Source organism: Stenella coeruleoalba (assembly GCF_951394435.1).
Source record: "Stenella coeruleoalba genome assembly, chromosome: 9".
Lineage (NCBI taxonomy): Eukaryota > Metazoa > Chordata > Mammalia > Artiodactyla > Delphinidae > Stenella > Stenella coeruleoalba.
The window spans coordinates 88744211-88764143 of NC_137155.1; the positions used below are offsets into that span (position 1 = coordinate 88744211).

General features: G+C 37.3%; 1 protein-coding gene across 14 annotated transcripts in view; it reads left to right on the forward strand.

The window, feature by feature from the left end:
- The window catches only part of CHRM2 (cholinergic receptor muscarinic 2), an 800456-nt gene that overhangs the window by 349093 nt on the left and 431430 nt on the right, over positions 1–19933 (forward strand). The window lies entirely within an intron of this gene.

Genomic DNA, 19933 nt, shown 5'->3' on the forward strand with positions numbered 1-19933 from the left:
TCTTCTTAAAGTGGAGGAAGTGAAAAGGAGTAATATTCAAGGCAGGAAATGAGCACAATATGGTTGTCTTTTAGAAAAGCATATTTTGAAAATCTAATTGGAATTCATTGTATTTCATGACATTAAAATGATGTACGGGTTCCTAGCCTGATCCTCCTGATAACTCAAATGCCTATAGAAACAATAATGTGGCTTAAATGAATCTATTAAGACCCTTAAGTCCTTTGGAGACTTTAAGACTAAACTACTGATTCTACCGTAGTTTTCTAACCTTTTTGTTTCATTATGGTCCTCAAATCTTTCAATCCTTGAGTCAAAAAATCCTCTTTAACATCACCTGCTAAAAAATAACCTGGTAGAGAACATGAAGAGAATTAAAGTTCAACAATGATGTGTTCCTGATTTGGAGAGGCAGTGCCAATTTAAACTAGGTGGTCTTGTGGTCAGACCCCTTGTCCCAGTTTTTGGTTCAGATAATATTTATCCATAAATATCTACATAGATAGATCTGTCTATCTATATCTCTCTTTATATTTGGGGGAAACCAAAGGTTGTAGGTGGGAGTTTCAATTTAACAGTAGTTCACAATTTTGGTATAATATGGCTCTCTAAGACCAGTGTTCTTTTTATAAATTTTAACAAGAAAGGGTAAAACAAATGAACCTAAATGTATAAGAAATTATTAGCATAAACATACTGGATAACTGTGTCAAGCTGTTTTAAAATGACTATTTTAACCATATATCCCAAAGCATATGTATCCTAATGAAAAATAATATATAAACACAGATAAATCTTTGGCTGATCTCAGTCTTTCTTTTTTTTTTTTTTAATAGTATTTATCTTGGGATAGATAAAATAAAGAAGTAATTGTTAATGTCTGGGAAACCATTTTTTTTTGGTAAATAAACAGATACAGATATAAAGTCAAAGAGATTAAATATGAACTGTTATTTTAAATGTGAATATGAAATAATGTTTTTACTTTTTTTCTCTTTCTAAAATTATATATATCGTTGTTCTGTACATGAAAAAGCTTAAAACCAACAACAGTCCAGTAGAAATGAGCATCCCTAGGGCTCAGATTGTGTCTATAAACATGATTTCTAACTAAAATGAATCAGGACTCCTTGAAGAAAAAGCTGATTTCAGTTCAGGGTGATAAATATGCAAGATAAACCTGGAATATTTTGTCATATCAGAAAGCAAGAAAACTATTTTAGAAACTATCAGTTGTCTCAAATGGACAAAAGAGCCTATCTGAAGGTAACACCAACAGGTCAAAGATGGTACAGTTTGAACATGACGAAGAATAATAACTGCATTATTTGAAATAGCTCAAATGTATAAAAAATTGTAATAAAACAAAAATAAACTTATTTTTTCATCTTTGGAGATTTCTGTAGTATCAACTCTTTTTTTAAATGAATTTATTTATTTATTTTTGGCTGTGTTGGGTCTTCGTTGCTGCACGCGGGCTTTCTCTAGTTGCAGTGCACGGGCTTCTAATTGTGGTGGCTTCTCTTGTTGTGGAGCACAGGCTCTCGGCACGCGGGCTTCGGTAGTCGTGGCACATGGGCTCAGTAGTTGTGGCTCACAGGCTCTAGAGTGCAGGCTCAGTAGTTGTGGCTCATGGGCTTAGCTGCTCTGCGGCATATGGGATCTTCCCGGACCAGGGATCGAACCCTTGCCCCTGCATTGGCAGGTGGATTCTTAACCACTGTGCCACAAGGGAAGTCCCAGTTTTTTCTCCAAAGGAGTAAATAAAGGGAGGGGAAAAAGGCATTTGTCTGCTTTTCCTAAACAGACTGTACCTCAAGATAACTAAATAGTTGATGAGGAAAAGTTCTTTACAGAAGAATTCCAGGGTTAAATAGAGTATCATGCAGTTAGTAAATTATTGTTTCCAGACTGTAATAAGACAATGGATCTAAGCAACCATTGGTTCTGAAACCAATAAGTGAAATATTGATGAAAACTGTATAATGAATGGATTAAGTTGGCACCGCTCAAACCTGTTGATAAGTCTTAATATCAGTAAACATGGAACAATCAGACATTTCATGCTACCTGATGTGATACAATAAGAAATATAGAACACCATCTATGGTGTATTCTTGCCATTGCATCTAAATTTAAATAATCCTCTAGTTTTAAAGACAAATGGCAGATAGAGGAACATGTAAAAGCACAACATGGATACAATCTGCCAAATCCGTAAAGTGGGACACTCTACAGAACAAGTGATTTGGTTTATTTGACAGATAGATAACATATAAAATGGGGAGAAGTAGCATATATCCTAATGGTTGCTCAAGAGACATATAAATCTAGTACAATGCAGGATATTGTGTTTTTCCTGCTTCAAAAATACTGTTCATAAAATAATATTTTTGAGATAAATGGGAAATTTGATCATGGAGTAGGCATTGAAAGATATAAGGGAATTAATAGGCTGTTAGGTATGCTAAAGCTTTTGTGGTTATATATTTTTAAACTCCTTATTTGATAGACATATATGCTGAAATATTTACAAACAAAATGTTTGGTATTTCCTTTGGTTCAATTTATGAAACAAATAGTCAGGGGAACTAAAAATAACAAAGATTAAGTAGCGTATATAAAGTATCATACTTTACAAAAGCATCTATTCTTTTTAGTTCAGAGAGGCTTTTAAAAAATTAATTTCATTGATAACCTTAATTCCTTAAAGATTAGATTCTAAAAATTTATTTTTTGCATATAAGCACAATGAATCAGAAGTTAATAATAATGGCAATAATAATAGAAAACTCTCCTAAATAATGCCTGGGTCAAGGAAAAAAATGAAACTGAAAAAGAGCACATTAAATTACAATATACAATATGTTGAATTAACACCTTTAATAAAAGAAGACAATTTCAGCTCTTAGAAAAACAATATTAATGTCAGTACTTGTAATGAATAACTCATCCTATTTACGTATTATTGATTTTTAAAAATTTTAATCAAAATTTGGAATGGAGAAGAAATTATAAAATTAATAGTGGAAGGCCATTTTCAATTAAAGAGGATTCAGAGGAAAAAACTGCCTTTGAAATGTGTGTTTGGAAAAATACTTTACTTTTGTCCCCTAGAATTTTCTTCAGTTAGGGAAAATTTTCCTCTGCCACTGAATTAAATTTGGCAATCCTGTCACTTTGCTCTTTACCCTCAGGTAATGCAAGGACTCACAAACAGTAGTATTGAAAGAGAATGTGGTTACCTTTTCTGACTGCCTCTTTCCCCACTTGTCAGGGTAATGGTGGAAGCAGGAAGTTTGTATTGGACTGATACTGTTGTAAAATATCTTCATGCTCTCTAGGACTGGCAGATATATGAAGCTTGTTTTGCTTTCACGTAAATTCCCTTGCTGGACTCTTCTGAATGCAACTCCTGTGAAATAATGTCTTCTATGCCTCCAGCAGTTGCATCTCCTTAGTCCTTGACTTTTTCAGCTGTCCACTGCAAAGAGAAACTCTGTTGGTCCCTCTTATTTCCCAGTGGTTCTCCTGGACAAGGGCTGAGTGGCTCCAGTCCAGCAATATCTACTGCATTGGTTCCCACATCTAGTCCCCAAGATTCTCACTATCTTTTGGCTGACATTGGGGCATACAACTCTCACTCTTGGGGTGGGTCCCGATCATAGTACAGCTTTTTTTCAAAGCAAATCCTTATCAGAAAATCCACTTTCTGCCAAATCAGCCTTGTCATGGGTTAATTTTGAAACCAGTCTTGACCTTTTTTATGAAAAATTTTCATATGTTTGTCAAGTGCTGGAGTTTTTATTCAAATGTAGGAATTCTGGCTTAAGAGTCAAGGCTTCTAATCACTAACCTACACCGTTTAAATCATTATGCAATGCTGCCTAATAACATTTTTTCCTTTTATATTCTATGAGTATGTGTCTGAAATCTTCAGTTAGACTTCAAGCATCTAGAAAGTGGAGATTATATTTTTGGTCAGCGTTCTTTTTGTATTTCCAAAGGAAAAAATATCTTATACAGAAATGGTGTGTAGGTACTTCCAGTTAATTCGACAGGCTGTCATAACATGACAGAGCTATTCTACTCCCTCTCCTATAAACACTTAGAAATTCTGAATAAAATAAGATAAAATTTATTTTAAATGAATATACATGCTCAAAACTTTGAATGAGAAAGTATCAGTTCCCTGAAATAAAGAGGAAAAGAAAGTCAGAAATGAGAGGGCTTAGATTCAAATGCTCAATAAAGCATCAAAACCACATAAGGCTTAGTGGCTTGGAACAGGCTTCAAACACCAAGAAAAACACATTTGAACCAGAAGCATAAGATGAACCTGATTAATCACCATAAAGTCAGACTTCCTGAAGGGCTGCCTTGTCCTAGAAATAGAAACTGGATAAGTTCTATCAGCCAGCTAAGGGAAAGTTTCAATAGACTAGAGTCATAGTTGGAAAGAGAGCCACCCACAAAATGTAAATTATCAGAGAATCAAAAAAGGACCTTGACTTCCAAGCAGCATAGCTAAAATTAAATCATATTTTAAACACATTTAGTGAAATCATGCAACGTGAAATAATATATTGAAAGTAAACAGAAAAAAAAAGGTAGTTAACCTTCAAAGGAATTACTGTTTGATCATAGCAGTCTATCAGATCCTTATCTTTAAATAATGAGAGGAACTAGCTTTCATCCTAGAATTCTATACTCAGCTAAAATATCATTCAGTACTTAGGGTAAAATAAAGATAATTTTGGAGAACCAAAGACTGAGAGTTCACAAACTCTTGCTAAAGGAGTATTACTAAATGATATACTTAAGAATTAAACTCAAAAGAAGAAGGGAGTTTAAGAAGCAAAGTTAAGAAAAGAAAAAAATTAAAAATTTTTGGTCCTATGATTTTAATACTATGTACATAGATATTCATAAAATAGTTCTTTTTCTCCTTTTAAATTTATATACATTTAGTCACACTGTGTTTGTCAACATGAAATTTATTTCTTTTCACTCAACATTCATTTTTAATCAGTTTGTCTCTACAAGGAAAGAAAATGAAATAGTGTAGTAACATATAAGGAATATAAACTCTATAGGTTAATATTTTTCTTGTTATTAAAAATATGTGGAGCAAAAATGACTAAATTTTAAACCTTATTGAAATCTGAGTGGTAGCTGTACAAATGTTGTTGTCTGTGACTTATTCATTTAAAAATAGAAACATAAAAGAGCTACACTTCCAAAGAAAGCAGGGAAAGGGAAAAATAACTCTGCAGTGAAGAAACCGGACACACAACATCTTCTCAAAGTGATGAAGTTTAACATCATCAGTGATGCCTTGTGGATATCATGCTCCCCCCGATTTGATGTGACAAGGTCACATGTATCATATTCTTTCCCCAAACCCATAACTTCAATCTAATCATAAGAAAACTGTTAGCTAGACCCAAATTGGGGACATTTTATAGGGTACCTGGCCAGTACTCTTCAAGACTGCCAAGATCATGAGAACAAGTAAATACTGAGAAACTGTCAGGGACCAGAGATTGGGGAGATATAATTCAGTCCTGGAACAGAAAGAGGACATTCACAGTAACACTAATGAAATTCAAATAGTCTGGGGTTTATTTAATAATAATGTACCAATGTCAGTTTCTTAGTTTTCATAAATGTAACAAAATAATTTAAAATGTTAATAATGGAACTGGATACAGAGTATACAGGAACTCTCCACATTGTGTTTGCAGCTATTCTACAAATCTGAAATTATTCCCCAAAAGTTTGTTCAGAAAAATTTTTTCAAAATAAATCATTTTAAACTTAGGTAAACAACATTTCATTATTGCAAGTTGAATGGATAGTATTTTACATCTGAAGCAAACATGATACACTGCGGGGACAAAAGAGCATGCTGTCCTAGTTTGCCGGAGAATATGTTAGCTAGTTAGCCTGAAATATTTAAATAACTAATCCTCAGAAAACTGCAGTCACTTGGATGTTTAATAGAATAACACAGATTCCATGATTTTGCTCTACGTGGAATATCTTTTAAGCTTGGATTCAGTTAGGAAATTACTTTTTCTTCCAAGTTAGAAGTTATTAAACTATTCCCATTGCCACAGTGTTGGGCAGATCCCAGAATATTCAGACAAGTAAAAGGCCCGTGGATGCTGATCATAGAGCAGAACACCACCCATTACAACAGCAGATGCCTTTTCTAGATTAAAGTAGGCAGCTGGCATTTCACAGAGTACGTTGGGGAGGAACAATCATCTTAGTCTTGTAGAAAACTGTATTTAAAATCTAAACAGTGAATAACTGTTATACAGAGACTACGAATTCTGATAAAGGGAAATGGTAACTCATCACAAACTTGCCAGGTTTATGGCTGTGTGAGGCATAAAGAAGAAAATATACAAAGCCTGGGTGATGAAGCAGAAGATAAGAAACAATGACATTAGTAATCCCCATCTAAGGTTTTTGCCAATTTCTTAGAAAACAATTAGATTTAAAATGAAGATCTGAACTTTAATCTGTGTATAAATATTTGTGTTTAAGCTTATGATAATCTTTAAATTATTCTTTTTCATTTGCCTTTTAAAAATTCTTAATTGAATAATAACTTCAAGTATAATTATCAATAAATATTTTGTTATCAGTTTTTTCCACTGACATATCCCAGCACTTAGAACAGTGCATGGCACAAAATAACTGTTAAGTAAGTATTTGCTGAATGACTAAATGAATACCCTTTGGGTGCCCTCAGCCACTGATGTCTCTCGGTGGTGGCAGGGAGTATCAGAATCAGCAGGGAAGGACTGGCCAATTATTGTTAGTTGAGCTCCTGATCAATTCCTTGCTGGTGCCACATCTCTCCTGGTGTTGAAGCCCTGTTCCATCAGGGGAAGAATAAGCTACTCGGGCCACTGTCTTAGTCAGCTGGAGCTACTATAGCAAAATACCAAAGATTGATGGCTGAAACAACTGACATTTATTTTCTCTCAGTTCTGAAGGCTGGAAGGTCTGAGACCAGGGTGCTAGCATGGTGGGCTTTGGTGAGAGCCCTCTTATACATGGCTGCCCTTTCTCTGTGTGCTCTCATACCCTTTTCTTCCTTCATGCATATGGAGAAAAGTACAGATCTCACTTTCCTCTTCTTACAAGGGCACTAATTGCACCATGAGGATCCCATCACTTTGATCTTATCTAAACCTAATTATTTCCCAAAGGTCCCACTTCCAAATACCACCACATTGGGTGTCTTGTCTTCAACATACAGATTTTGGTAGAACACAAACATTTAGTCCATAACAGTCGCCCTTCTGTTGCCAGCTTTGGGGTCTGGAGATGGGGAGTCTGGGCCACCTTCTTTGGTTGGGTGGGAGGTCCTAAGAAGCTCTTGATACTACATTGTTCCTCACTCCTGGAATCCTCAATTAGTTTGCCATCCTATTTTCATTTTTCTGTGTTCTCCTGTGATTTCCTCTTGCATTCCCCCCCCCCAAGTTTTTGTTGCATTTAGTGAAAAGGGGCAAGGAGAAATGGGTGCGTGGTATCTTGTTCCCAGCAGAAGTCACATTTAATTTTTTTTTTTAACATCTTTATTGGGGTATAATTGCTTTACAGTGCTGTGTTAGTTTCTGCTTTATAACAAAGTGAATCAGTTATACATATACATGTTCCCATATGTCTTCCCTCTTGCGTCTCCCTCCCTCCCACCCTCCCTATCCCACCCCTCCAGGCTGTCACAAAGCACCGAGCCAATATCCCTGTGCCATGCGGCTGCTTCCCACTAGCTATCTACCTTACTACGTTTGTTAGTGTGTATATGTCCATGACTCTCTCGCCCTGTCACAGCTCACCCTTCCCCCTCCCCGTAACCTCAAGTCCGTTCTCTAGTAGGTCTGCGTCTTTATTCCTGCCTTACCCCTAGGTTCTTCATGACATTTTTTTTTCTTAAATTCCATATATATGTGTTAGCATACGGTATTTGTCTTTTTCTTTCTGACTTACTTCACTCTGTATGACAGACTCTAGGTCTATCCACCTCATGACAAATAGCTCAATTTCGTTTCTTTTTATGGCTGAGTAATATTCCATTGTATATATGTGCCACATCTTCTTTATCCATTCATCCGATGACGGGCACTTAGGTTGTTTCCATCTCCGGGCTATTGTAAATAGAGCTGCAATGAACATTTTGGTACATGACTCTTTTTGAATTTTGGCTTTCTCAGGGTATATGCCCAGTAGTGGGATTGCTGGGTCATATGGTAGTTCTATTTGTAATTTTTTTAAGGAACCTCCATACTGTTCTCCATAGTGGCTGAACCAATTCACATTCCCACCAGCAGTGCAAGAGTGTTCCCTTTTCTCCACACCCTCTCCAGCATTTATTGTTTCTAGATTTTTTGATGATGGCCATTCTGACTGGTGTGAGATGATATCTCATTGTAGTTTTGATTTGCATTTCTCTAATGATTAATGATGTTGAGCATTCTTTCATGTGTTTGTTGGCAGTCTGTATATCTTCTTTGGAGAAATGTCTATTTAGGTCTTCTGCCCATTTTTGGATTGGGTTGTTTGTTTTTTTGTTATTGAGCTGCATGAGCTGCTTGTAAATTTTGGAGATTAATCCTTTGTCGGTTGCTTCATTTGCAAATATTTTCTCCCATTCTGAGGGTTGTCTTTTGGTCTTGTTTATGGTTTCCTTTGCTGAGAAGTCACGTTTAATTTTGAAGTCCACAGAAAGTTCAGCTAAATCCCACCTCCTTATTGTCATGAGCTTCCCACAAATACGTGAGAACTACAAGTCCAGAGATTTTCCTGCTGTGAACCAGATCATGCCAAAGCCAAATACCCTCATCTAGAGAGTCCCTGAGCTGAATAGTTTATGTTGTAAAGCCTACAAGCTTTGCTTTTAAGCTATTTGATTACTATGAGAGTAGACTCACTATATCAGAGAACAAAAAGTGGAAAATTGCTTTCAAAGGTCAATTTTGGTCATTTCTCTCTCACCCATAGGCATAGAAACTGAGTTGCCTTATTATGGAATTTTCTTTGTCTCTTGTTGGCATGATTGAGACTTTTGATTCCTTTTAATTTTATTCAGTGAATTAAGTCATCATTTGTGTATGTATGGAAATATTCTAACTGAGCTTATTATGCTTGAAAAGGAGAGAGGATAACTATTTTGACTTATTACTCTCTGTTTGGTTAGGATAATCAAACATTCAGCAAGGAAGAATAAAAGCACCGTAGGTGGTATAAATGAGCATGAAAAAGAGCTTCCAAAATCTCTTCCAAATAGAGAACGTTTCCTGCTCACTTTCCTCCCTTCTTCCCACTCCACCCACATCCTTTTCCTACTTTTAGATTGTTCTTAAACCAGGAAGTAGAAGTTGTGAGTGGGAAGGGGAGGAGAGTGTGTATGTGTAACCAACAAGGGAATTACTGTCTTGATGAATCATAATGATTGTACTATAATCTCACATTTCATATACAGTCCTGAATTCCTGTGCCAGCATTCAACTCCCTCTACAACTGGGCTAGCTGGCTTTTTCTGTTTCCTTCTCCAGCTTTTCAAAAGAAACTAATGTAATCAGAAAATTCGAGGTATAAGGAGACTTGAGACCATCAAATTCCAGCCTTTTGCTTACAGGAGAGAAATTGAAGGTCTAGAACATGATAAGAACCATTCAAGTTCATGTACTGTTAGAAATGGAGCTAGGGTTAGAACCCGTGGCTTTCAGGCCAGCCCTCTTTTTATGATACCATGTTGTCTCATTTTAGGTGTAGCTAAAGCTGTCATGCTTTAAAACGTAGTATTAGGTAAGGCCTGTAATAGACGAGAGGCTATCTCACTGTGGCTTAGAACTATAAAAATGTCAGAAAAACTAACAAACAAAAAATCATAGTGACAATTTATAGCTTGAAATATAACTCAGTGCTTATGATTCATGAAACTGGTACTCTCAATATTCCTTCATATATTTTGTCATCTTTTCTTTCCTTTGCTTGTAAAAGAATAAAGACATTATAGGAGTTATGGGTATATTTTTGTCTTAATATTGCAACTCCTTCTGCTGGAATAGGACAGAGTATAAGCCCAGGTACTTAAGGGAAGAGAAGGGCCCAACAGACCAAGGAACAGGTCCTCAATCCCCTCTGTGTGCTCAGATCCAACAGAGACCCTAGCACGTAGGAGATAATAAATATTTTTAATAAATCCTTGCAATGAACATCTCCTATAACAGGACATGTTTTGTTCCAGGCTTTGTGTATTAGAACAAAACCATTGATGCTGATACTATTTGGAAACTGGTTCCAAAGACTGTTAGAGTCAGAACCTGTTATGTGATGAAGTGGGAAATCCCGCCTGTCAAATCCTGATTGGTTACCTGAGCTTGGCACAATATTGATTATGGATCAATTATTGGGAGAAAATGTATCCCCTTTTATAAAGCTAGGGTGAAATTAAAAAGTACAAGACCAAACACTTCTCCCCATTTCTACATGGACCTGGATATAATCCTGTCTGGATGCATAAAGTGTGATTATAGTCAAGTGTAGGTAAATTGATGTCAAATTAGGCAAAATTTGATTTCCAGCCATCTGTGTGTCTGCAGACTGACGGCTGTAATATGGAGGTGAATGAGTAGCTTGTGCAGAAACACAGGAAGTTGTTTCTTAAAATATGTTTTGAAACATGTTTGGTTCAAAACATGTTTCTTCTCGGACATGTTTCAAAGCATGTCCCAGAAGACAGTGGGGTGATGCAATTTGGGAAACTGCAGAGGTAAGACTGTGCAAAAGTGTTGCAAATGAATAAGTTATAATTAATAGAATCTTCTCAGGGAGACAGAAGAGTTGGGGAAATAGAAATAAATTAATTTTAGGTGCTGTCTGATCATAAAACTAGGGAGGAGTTTGGCAAGCTGTTGAAAAATTAGTGGAAAAGAGGCAATTCAGTAAGATCATAATAACTGTATTCCGGTATCTGAAAGGTGATCGTGTGGTCTGCAAGATGAGGTGAGACATATTGAGAATGACACTGAAGGGTAAAACTGGGACCAGTGGGGGAAGTAACAAGGAGAAATATTTCTATGAACAGGAGGGGAAAGTGTCTGATGGCTAAAACTGATCAAAACTGTAATGGCCTGCTTTAGGAGCTAGTTTATTCTTATCACTGGTGGTGTTCAAATGAACACTTAAAAAAATCAGCATAAAGGGAATTCAGGAATACAAGAGATTCATAACTCTTCCGTTCTCAATAAACTCCCATACACTAAAATCCAGCGCTATGATTTTATGGTTCCCTTAAAATCATTGTGGTGAGTAAATACTGGGACTAGAACAAGTACCTGGCTGGGCTTCTTGACATCCATCCCAGAAACAGCAACTCAGTGCCTCTTGGAAACATGTATGTATTTCTATACCAACATTCCGTATCAACTGGACTTTCTTAATATCTGTGAATCAATCTGTATTTCCTTAGGTAAGCTACAGTGAAGTGTTTATGTTTATATACACACACATGCAACTATATTTGTGTATTTATTGTTGACAATGGAAAACACGACTTGTACCCTTCCTAATGCATATAACAAATACCCGTTGTATCATTAACGTTCCTGGTAGGAAACAAAACTTACCACAGATGGTTCAAAGTAAGAGACTTTAATGAGGGTCTACTTACAGAATTGTGGGTAAGGAGTAAAATTCTGAGACTAGCAATAGCCAGGAGCTATTATTGCTACTGAAGTTGATGGAACTGGTAAGGAATCAATACTCCAAGAGCCAGTGAGAGCTGAACTGTGGCAGAGGAGCTGCTCAGGTGGACCTGTAGTCATGGAGGGTTACAGCTACTGCCCGGCTGATGCAGGGAAGGAAGAAAACTATAGCCCTCTCCTCCCACACTGCCATCTTCCAATGCCAGTTTTTTAGCCAGTTACAGCTGGAAGTCGGACAGAAAAGGGAGCCCAGCTAGTGCATGGCAGAGAATGAATCTAGACAGTCAACTGGAGAGCATCCAGCAAACCTACAATATACATTTGTTGAGGTGCTGTCCTTAGTCATAACATATATTGCTAGATATTGATTACATGTGTGCTTTATTCTGGTTATTTTTTGTATAATTTTATTTTTTAATTTGTTGTTGTTTTTGTAAGAACTTCAAAGGCAGGTTTTCGATTGCGACTTCTTTTGTACTGAAGAGACTGCTCATTTCATAGAGGCTTAAAGTTTATTTTACTTCTCATTTTCTTCACTGTCTTCCCTTTTGTTTGTCCTTACATTTTATTTCCCAGTGTTTCTCCTTACACTTGCTACAAAATCTGGTGACATTTCCTTTATTAAAAGCTTGTATTGTTTATATTACTAATTTAATGATTGACAAAGATAACTGCTGGACAAATGATATCAAGCAACAATAGATGGTAGCTACACTCTACAATGCCAGCTGTTTAAATCAATGGTGCCATTACTAGGACATTGGGTAGACATTAGTGGACAAGGGAAAACCATAGTAATTTCAAGAAGTGAACACTTATTTGATAACATATCAAATGTTACATCTTAGGCCTTTCATGGTTGCTTTTGCAAAACTGCATATTTGAAAGAAATATAAATACATATTCACATCTTTAGAAGTTTCTCTGACACCAATTTCCACAGATGCTTTATGTTTTGACCTGCAAATGTCTTTGGTTTTCTCTCTTTTTGTTTCTCTTTATTCACTGCCCTCCCATTTTTCTCTCCTGTCTTCAGTCCAATATTCATCACCTAAACAATATCTCCTAGTATTTAGACTTAGAGAGTTTTCTGAAATTTCATGGCCAGTACAGAAGAGGGTTGTATGAAACAAGGTTAGAGAAGGAAGTCTCTTTTAATGTGGGCTCCTACTGGCCTCTGTTACATTCTTATTTCCTCTCCAACCCTCTCTGCTCTACTCAAAATAAAACAAACAAAAAAGTCAGTTCCTCATTCCAAGGCAGGAAGAGGCTCTTCCTCAGAGAGCATATAACTGGGACAGTAAATCTTTGCTCATTTGGACTATGCCCTGGAAATTTAACACTCATATGACGTTGCTCTGTGATCTTTCTCTAAACAATGTTTTATCAGTTTGAAGATTGATATTTCATATTTTCACCCTTAAGAAATGAGTATGCAACTTATAATTGAGGCTATTTTAAAACATCTGTAGGTCAGACATTGATACAGTTGTCATTTCCTTACATGTTTAAACTTGGTTGTTTTTTCTGGTGGCATGACTGTATCTAGTCAATATCCCAGTCAATAAATTGATTGTGGCCCATGTGAGTATAGAATAAGTCTTGTTTGTTGTCTGAAAATAATTTATTGATACCTTCTGGGAAGATCAAAAAAGAGCCAACACAAAAATGTACATGTGGAGCCAACAGCTTGATGGAAAATTCCATAAATGATGTGGAGCACTCTTTTAAGAAGTTTTGCATTGTTAAAGCTCTGGGTAGTGCATAGGTTGATATTGTGTGAAAAAATAAAGATATTTATGATATCAGTGCCATGATGAAGAAAGTAGCACGTCTTGTCTTTCTACCATAAACAACTAAAAAACTGGACTATTTTTGATATTTGACAACTGGCAACATAGGTCTGTGATCCTCAAGAGAGGAGAGACACAGAGGTAGTCTATGCTTGAACCAGATTTCTGCATAGAGTCACTTTTGTGTCTGGTGGTGCAGAGAGGGGGAACCCAAGCAGAGCTCTAGATACTTGCTGAGTTGAGAAAACAAAGTTCTGATTTTAGGAAAGTAAGTCAGTGAGAATTTTCAAAGCTGATTACAGCAAAACAGATAGCTATGCAGAAGAAGAGTTCCAGAAACCTGCATGGGGTCCCCTCCAGTCTGTTGCAAAAGAATAATTGTGCCTCGAGTGAAATCCAGGAAGCCAGGAAACAATTCCTGGAGCTCACACAGGGCTGGGACACATTCAAGTTTATCCAGAGTAGAAAATTCCACTGGAACACCATGGCATTTAGTGGAACTTGGAAGAGTACAGCCTTAGAAGTATGGCTTATAGCTATGGATTAAAAGCTCCTAGAGATCATTCCAAACAAACCTTGAAAATATTAAGCTGATTTTCAGGTAACATAATTGCCAGCCAAAACAAAATTCCACTTACTATAAAGAAAACAATAAAATCCAGACACTCAACAACATAACAAGTCAGGCATCAAATAAAAAATAACCAGGGCTTTGCTGGTGGCGCAGTGGTTGAGAGTCCGCCTGCTGATGCAGGGGACACAGGTTCGTGCCCTGGTCTGGGAAGATCCCACATGCCGCGGAGCGGCTAGGCCCGTAAGCCATAGCTGCTGAGCCTGCGTGTCTGGAATCTGTGCTCCACAATGGGAGAGGCCACAACAGTGAGAGGCCCGCGTACTGCAAAAAAAAAAAAAAAAAAAAAACAGACATAAAGAGGAAAATGTGATGCATAGTTAGGAGAAAATACAGTCAATAGAAATAGACTCAAAAAGGAGAGGAAAAGAACGTAGCAGACAAAAACTTTTAAAATGTTATATAAATACCATTAGGAATTAAAGGAAGACATGAACATAACAAGTAGAGAAGTAGAAGATGTAAAAAAGAGGCAAGGAGAGGACCTTCAAGATGGCAGAGGAGTAAGACGTGGAGATCACCTTCCTCCCCACAAATCGATAAAAAATACATCTACATGTGGAACAACTCCTACAGAACACCTACTGAATGCCGGCAGAAGACCTCAGACTTCCCAAAAGTCAAGAAATTCCCCATGTACCTGGGTAGGGCAAAAGAAAAAACAGGGACAAAAGAATAGGGATGGGACCTGCACCTCTAGGAGGGAGCTGTGAAGGAGGAAAAGCTTCCACACAGTAGGAATCCCCTTCACTGGTAGTGACTCAGAGCAGGGGTGGGGAGGGGGTGTGGGGAGCTTCAGAGCCACGGAGGAGAGCGCAGCAACAGGGGTGCGGAGGCTCACCTGCCGGGGCGGGTGGGGGCTGGGCTCTGAGGCTCAGGCTTCAGAGGTCAGGTCCCAGGGAGAGGACTGGGGTTGGCTGTATGAACACAGCCTGAAGGGGGCTAGTGCACCACAGCTAGCCGGGAGGGAGTCCGGGAAAAAATCTGGACCTGCCTAAGAGGCAAGGGACCATTGTTTCGGGGTGTGCAAAGAGAGGGGATTGAGAGCACCACCTAAACGAGCTGCAGAGACGGAAACAAATGGCGATGAAATCGTGATGGCCCAAAACCTGTTGGATGCAGCAAAGCAGTTCTAAGAGGGAAGTTTATAGCAATACAGTCCTACCTCGAGAACAAGAAAAATCTCAAATAAACAACCTAACCTTACACCTAAAGCAATTAGAGAAAGAAGAACAAAACAACCCCAAAATTAGCAGAAGGAAAGAAATTATAAAGATCAGATCAGAAATAAATGAAAAAGAAATGAAGGAAACAGTAGCAAAGATCAGTAACACTAAAAGCTGTTTCTTTGAGAAGATAAACAAAATTGATAAACCCGTTAGCCAGACTCATCAAGAAAAAAAGGGAGAAGACTGAAATCAACAGAATTAGAAATGAAAAAGGGGAAGTAACAACTGACCCTACAGAAATACAAAGGATCATGAGAGATTACTACAAGCAACTATATGCCAATGAAATGGACAACCTGGAAGAAATGGACAAATTCTTAGAAAACCACAACCTCCCAAGACAACCAGGAAGAAATAGAAAATATAAACAGACCAATCACAAGCACTGAAATTGAAACTGTGATTAAAAATCTTCCAACAGACAAAAAACACTCCCATTTACCATTGCAACAAAAAGAATAAAATACCTAGGAATAAACTTACCTAAGGAGACAAAAGACCTGTATGCAGAAAACTATAAGATGCTGATGAAAGAAATCAAAGATGATACAAACAGATGGAGAGATATACCATGTTCTTGGATTGGAAGAATCAACATTGTGAAAATGACTCTACTACCCAAAGCAATCTACACATTCAGTGCAATCCTTATTAAACTACCAATGGCATTTTTCACAGAACTAGAACAAAAAATTTCACAATTTGTATGGAAACACAAAAGACCGTGAATAGCCAAAGAAATCTTGAGAAAAAAACAGAGCTGGAGGAATCAGGCTCCCAGACTTCAGACTATACTACAGAGCTACAGGAATCAAGACAGTATGATACTGGCACAAAAACAGAAATATAGATCAATGGAACAGGATAGAAAGCCCAGAGATAAACCCACACACATATGGTTACCTTACCTTTGATAAAGGAGGCAAGAATATACAATGGAGAAAAGACAGCCTCTGCAATAAGTGGTGCTGGGAAAACTGGACAGCTACATGTAAAAGAATGAAATTAGAACACTCCCGAACACCATACACAAAAATAAACTCAAAATGGATTAAAGACCTGAATGTAAGGCCAGACACCATCAAACTCTTAGAGGAAAAATAGGCCAAACACTCTATGACATACATTACAGCAAGACCCTTTTCGACCCACCTCCTAGAGAAATGGAAATAAAAACAAAATAAACAAATGGGACCTAATGAAACGTCAAAGCTTTTGCACAACAAAGGAAACCATAAAGAAGACCAAAAGACAACCCTCAGAATGGGAGAAAATATTTGCCAACGAAGCAACTGACAGAGGATTAATCTCCAAAATATACAAGCAGCTCATGCAGCTCAATATCAAAATAACAAACAACCCAATCCAAAAATGGGCAGAAGACCTAAGTAGACATTTCTCCAAAGAAGGTATACAGACTGCCAAGAAACACATGAAAGGATGCTGAATATCACTAATCATTAGAGAAATGCAAATCAAAACTACAATGAGGTGTCACCTCACAGCAGTCAGAATGGCCATCATCCAAAAATCTACAAACAGGGCTTCCCTGGTGGCGCAGTGGTTGAGAGTCCGCCTGCTGATGCAGGGGATGCGGGTTCGTGCCCCGGTCCGGGAAGATCCCACATGCCGCAGGGCGGCTGGGCCCGTGAGCCATGGCTGCTGGGACTGCACCTCCGGAGCCTGTGCTCCACGACGGGAGAGGTCACATCAGTGAGAGGCCCGCATACTGAAAAAAAAAAAAAAAATCTACAAACAATAAATGCTGGAGAGGGTGTGGAAAAAAGGGAACCCTCTTGCTGGTGGGAATGTAAATTGATACAGCCACTATAGAGAACCTTATGGAAGTTCTTTAAAGAACTAAAAATAGAACTACCATACGACCCAGCAGTCCCACTACTGGGTATATACCCTGAGAAAACCGTAATTCAAAAAGAGTCATGTACCAAAATGTTCATTGCAGCTCTATTTACAATAGCCAGGACCTGGAAACAACCTAAGTGCCCGTCATCGGATGAATGGATAAAGAAGATGTGGCACATATATACAATGGAATATTACTCAGCCATAAAAAGAAACGAAATTGAGTTATTTGTAGTGAAGTGGATGGACCTAGAGTCTGTCGTACAGAGTGAAGTAAGTCAGAAAGAGAAAAACAAATACCATATGGTAAACATATATATGGAATCTGACAAAAAATGGTTCTGATGAACCTAGGGGCAGGACAAGAATAAAGACACATATGTAGAGAATGGACTTAAGGACACAGGGATGGGGAAGGGTAAGCTGGGACGAAGTGAGAAGTGGCATAGACATGTATACACTACCAAATGTAAAATAGATAGCTAGTGGGAAGCAGCCGCATAGCACAGGGAGGTCAGCTCGGTGCTTTGTGACCATCTAGTGGCATGGGATAGGGAGGATGGGAGGGAGACACAAGAGGGAGGATATATGGGGATGTATATACACGTATAGCTGATTCACTTTGTTCTATAGCAGAAACTAACACAACATTGTAAAGCAGTTATACTCCAATAAAGATGTTAAAAAAAAAAAAGGCAAGTACTTCTGGTGATCAAACAAACAGTATTTAAAGCAAAAAAAAAAAAAAAAGAAAAAAGAAAATATCACTGGATGAGCTTTATAGCAGACAGTGCAGAGAACAAAATCAATAAGCTCAAAGATAGACCTACCAAAACGAAGTAGTGAAAGAAAAAAGCTGAACAAAGACTCAGTAATCTGTGGGGAAATATCAGTCTAACAAGTAAGTTTGATTTATGAGGGTCATCAAAAATGTATAAAGAAGTTATTGATAAATGTTTCCAAATTTGATGGAAGCTCTAAACACACAAATGCAGGATCTTCAAAGAAACAGAAAATTCAAGTAGAATGTCTAAATATTCAAACATAATAGACAGAAAATTACAACATGGTAAACCATAGTACAATTTCTGAAAATCAATGATGAAGAAAAAGCTATTAAAGACTGCCAGAGGAAAGAAGAAAACAGAGTCATTACAAATTTTCTGTCAGAAATGCAAGTCATAAGACAATGGAACAACATTATTAAAGTGATGAAAGAAAAAGAAAAGAAAAGAAAAAAAAAAAACCGGGCTTCCCTGGTGGCACAGTGGTTGAGAGTCCACCTGCCGAGGCAGGGGACATGGGTTCGTGCCCCGGTCTGGGAAGATCCCACATGCCGCAGAGCGGCTGGGCCCGTGAGCCATGGCCGCTGAGCCTGCGCGTCCGGAGCCTGTGCTCCGCAATGGGAGAGGCCACAGCAGTGAGAGGCCCGCGTACTGCAAAAACAAAACAAAACAAAGCAAAAAACCCCTGTCAACTGATAGTACTATGTCCAGAGAAAATATCCTTCGAAAATAAAGACAAAATACTTCGTCGGACACATAAAATCTGAGAAAATTTGTTTCTGGCAAACCACATGGCCCACTTATAAATCAGTCCAGAGATATGAAAGTACCCCAGTTTTTTTTTGTTTTGTTTTGCTTTGTTTTGTCTTTGCTTTTGTTTTTGTTTTAAGAAAGAAAATGTGGATCCCAGAAATGATATGAAAACTTCATGTTCATCACTGAAAAAGATGGATGTTTAGCCAAATAGCTAAATGGATGTTTAGCCAAATGGATGTTTAGCCAAATAGCCTGTAGTACTTAGAAGAGTAAGTGGCATCTTCAGTAGCGAGTATAAACTTAGAAAGAACAAAGACATGGCAAACTAACCTCATTATTTTCCCTATTGATTTACTTGAGAGGCAGAATAAGAGTATGTGACAAGCACAGCGTATCATGATTTTCAAACTCACCTTAACAAATTCTCTCATGACCCCCTGTGGGCAAAATGGAAAAGTTTATTTATGATGACAGTACATTTGAGTGTCTTATTAGCTGACAAAAGATTATAATCTAAATAGTTGATAACAGAAGAAGAAAAAATTTAACAATGAAGGAGGTTTTTTGATAAGAAATTTCAATTATTGAGATAAAATAGAAAGTCCTATTAAATGTTAAATATATTTTTATAATAGGAAAATATTTTGTGACTAATTAAATACATGCAGAATACAATTATGGAAAAACCATTGATTAGAGAGTAAAGTGTACAAACTCTGTCCTTCAGTAACTTACGACTTTCCTTATGTCACTATATTTCCCTGTGGTTTTATGTCTTCACATTTTGAAAAAAAAAAGTATAGTTTTTGGACTTGAAAATCTCTAGAACTTTTTATGGTTTCAGTACCTCTTTTTCTGAATTTCTATAAATGCTCACAAATCTATTTTGGAAATTCAGATACTATAAAGTGGAGAAGTAAAACCACAGATCCTCCTGGAACTGCTTTACTACAGTAACAAATATAACCCCAGATACCTTGTTTAAATTTGAAACTCAATTTAGCATTTTATAATAACTTGTTTTTGCAAGATTTTTCTGAAGTGGTTAAAAAAACGTATTATCAACTCTAGGTAAAGGCAAATACTTTAATTAAACATGCTACATCTGCCTAGGTACACAGTGGATGGAAAATTAGAAGGCTTT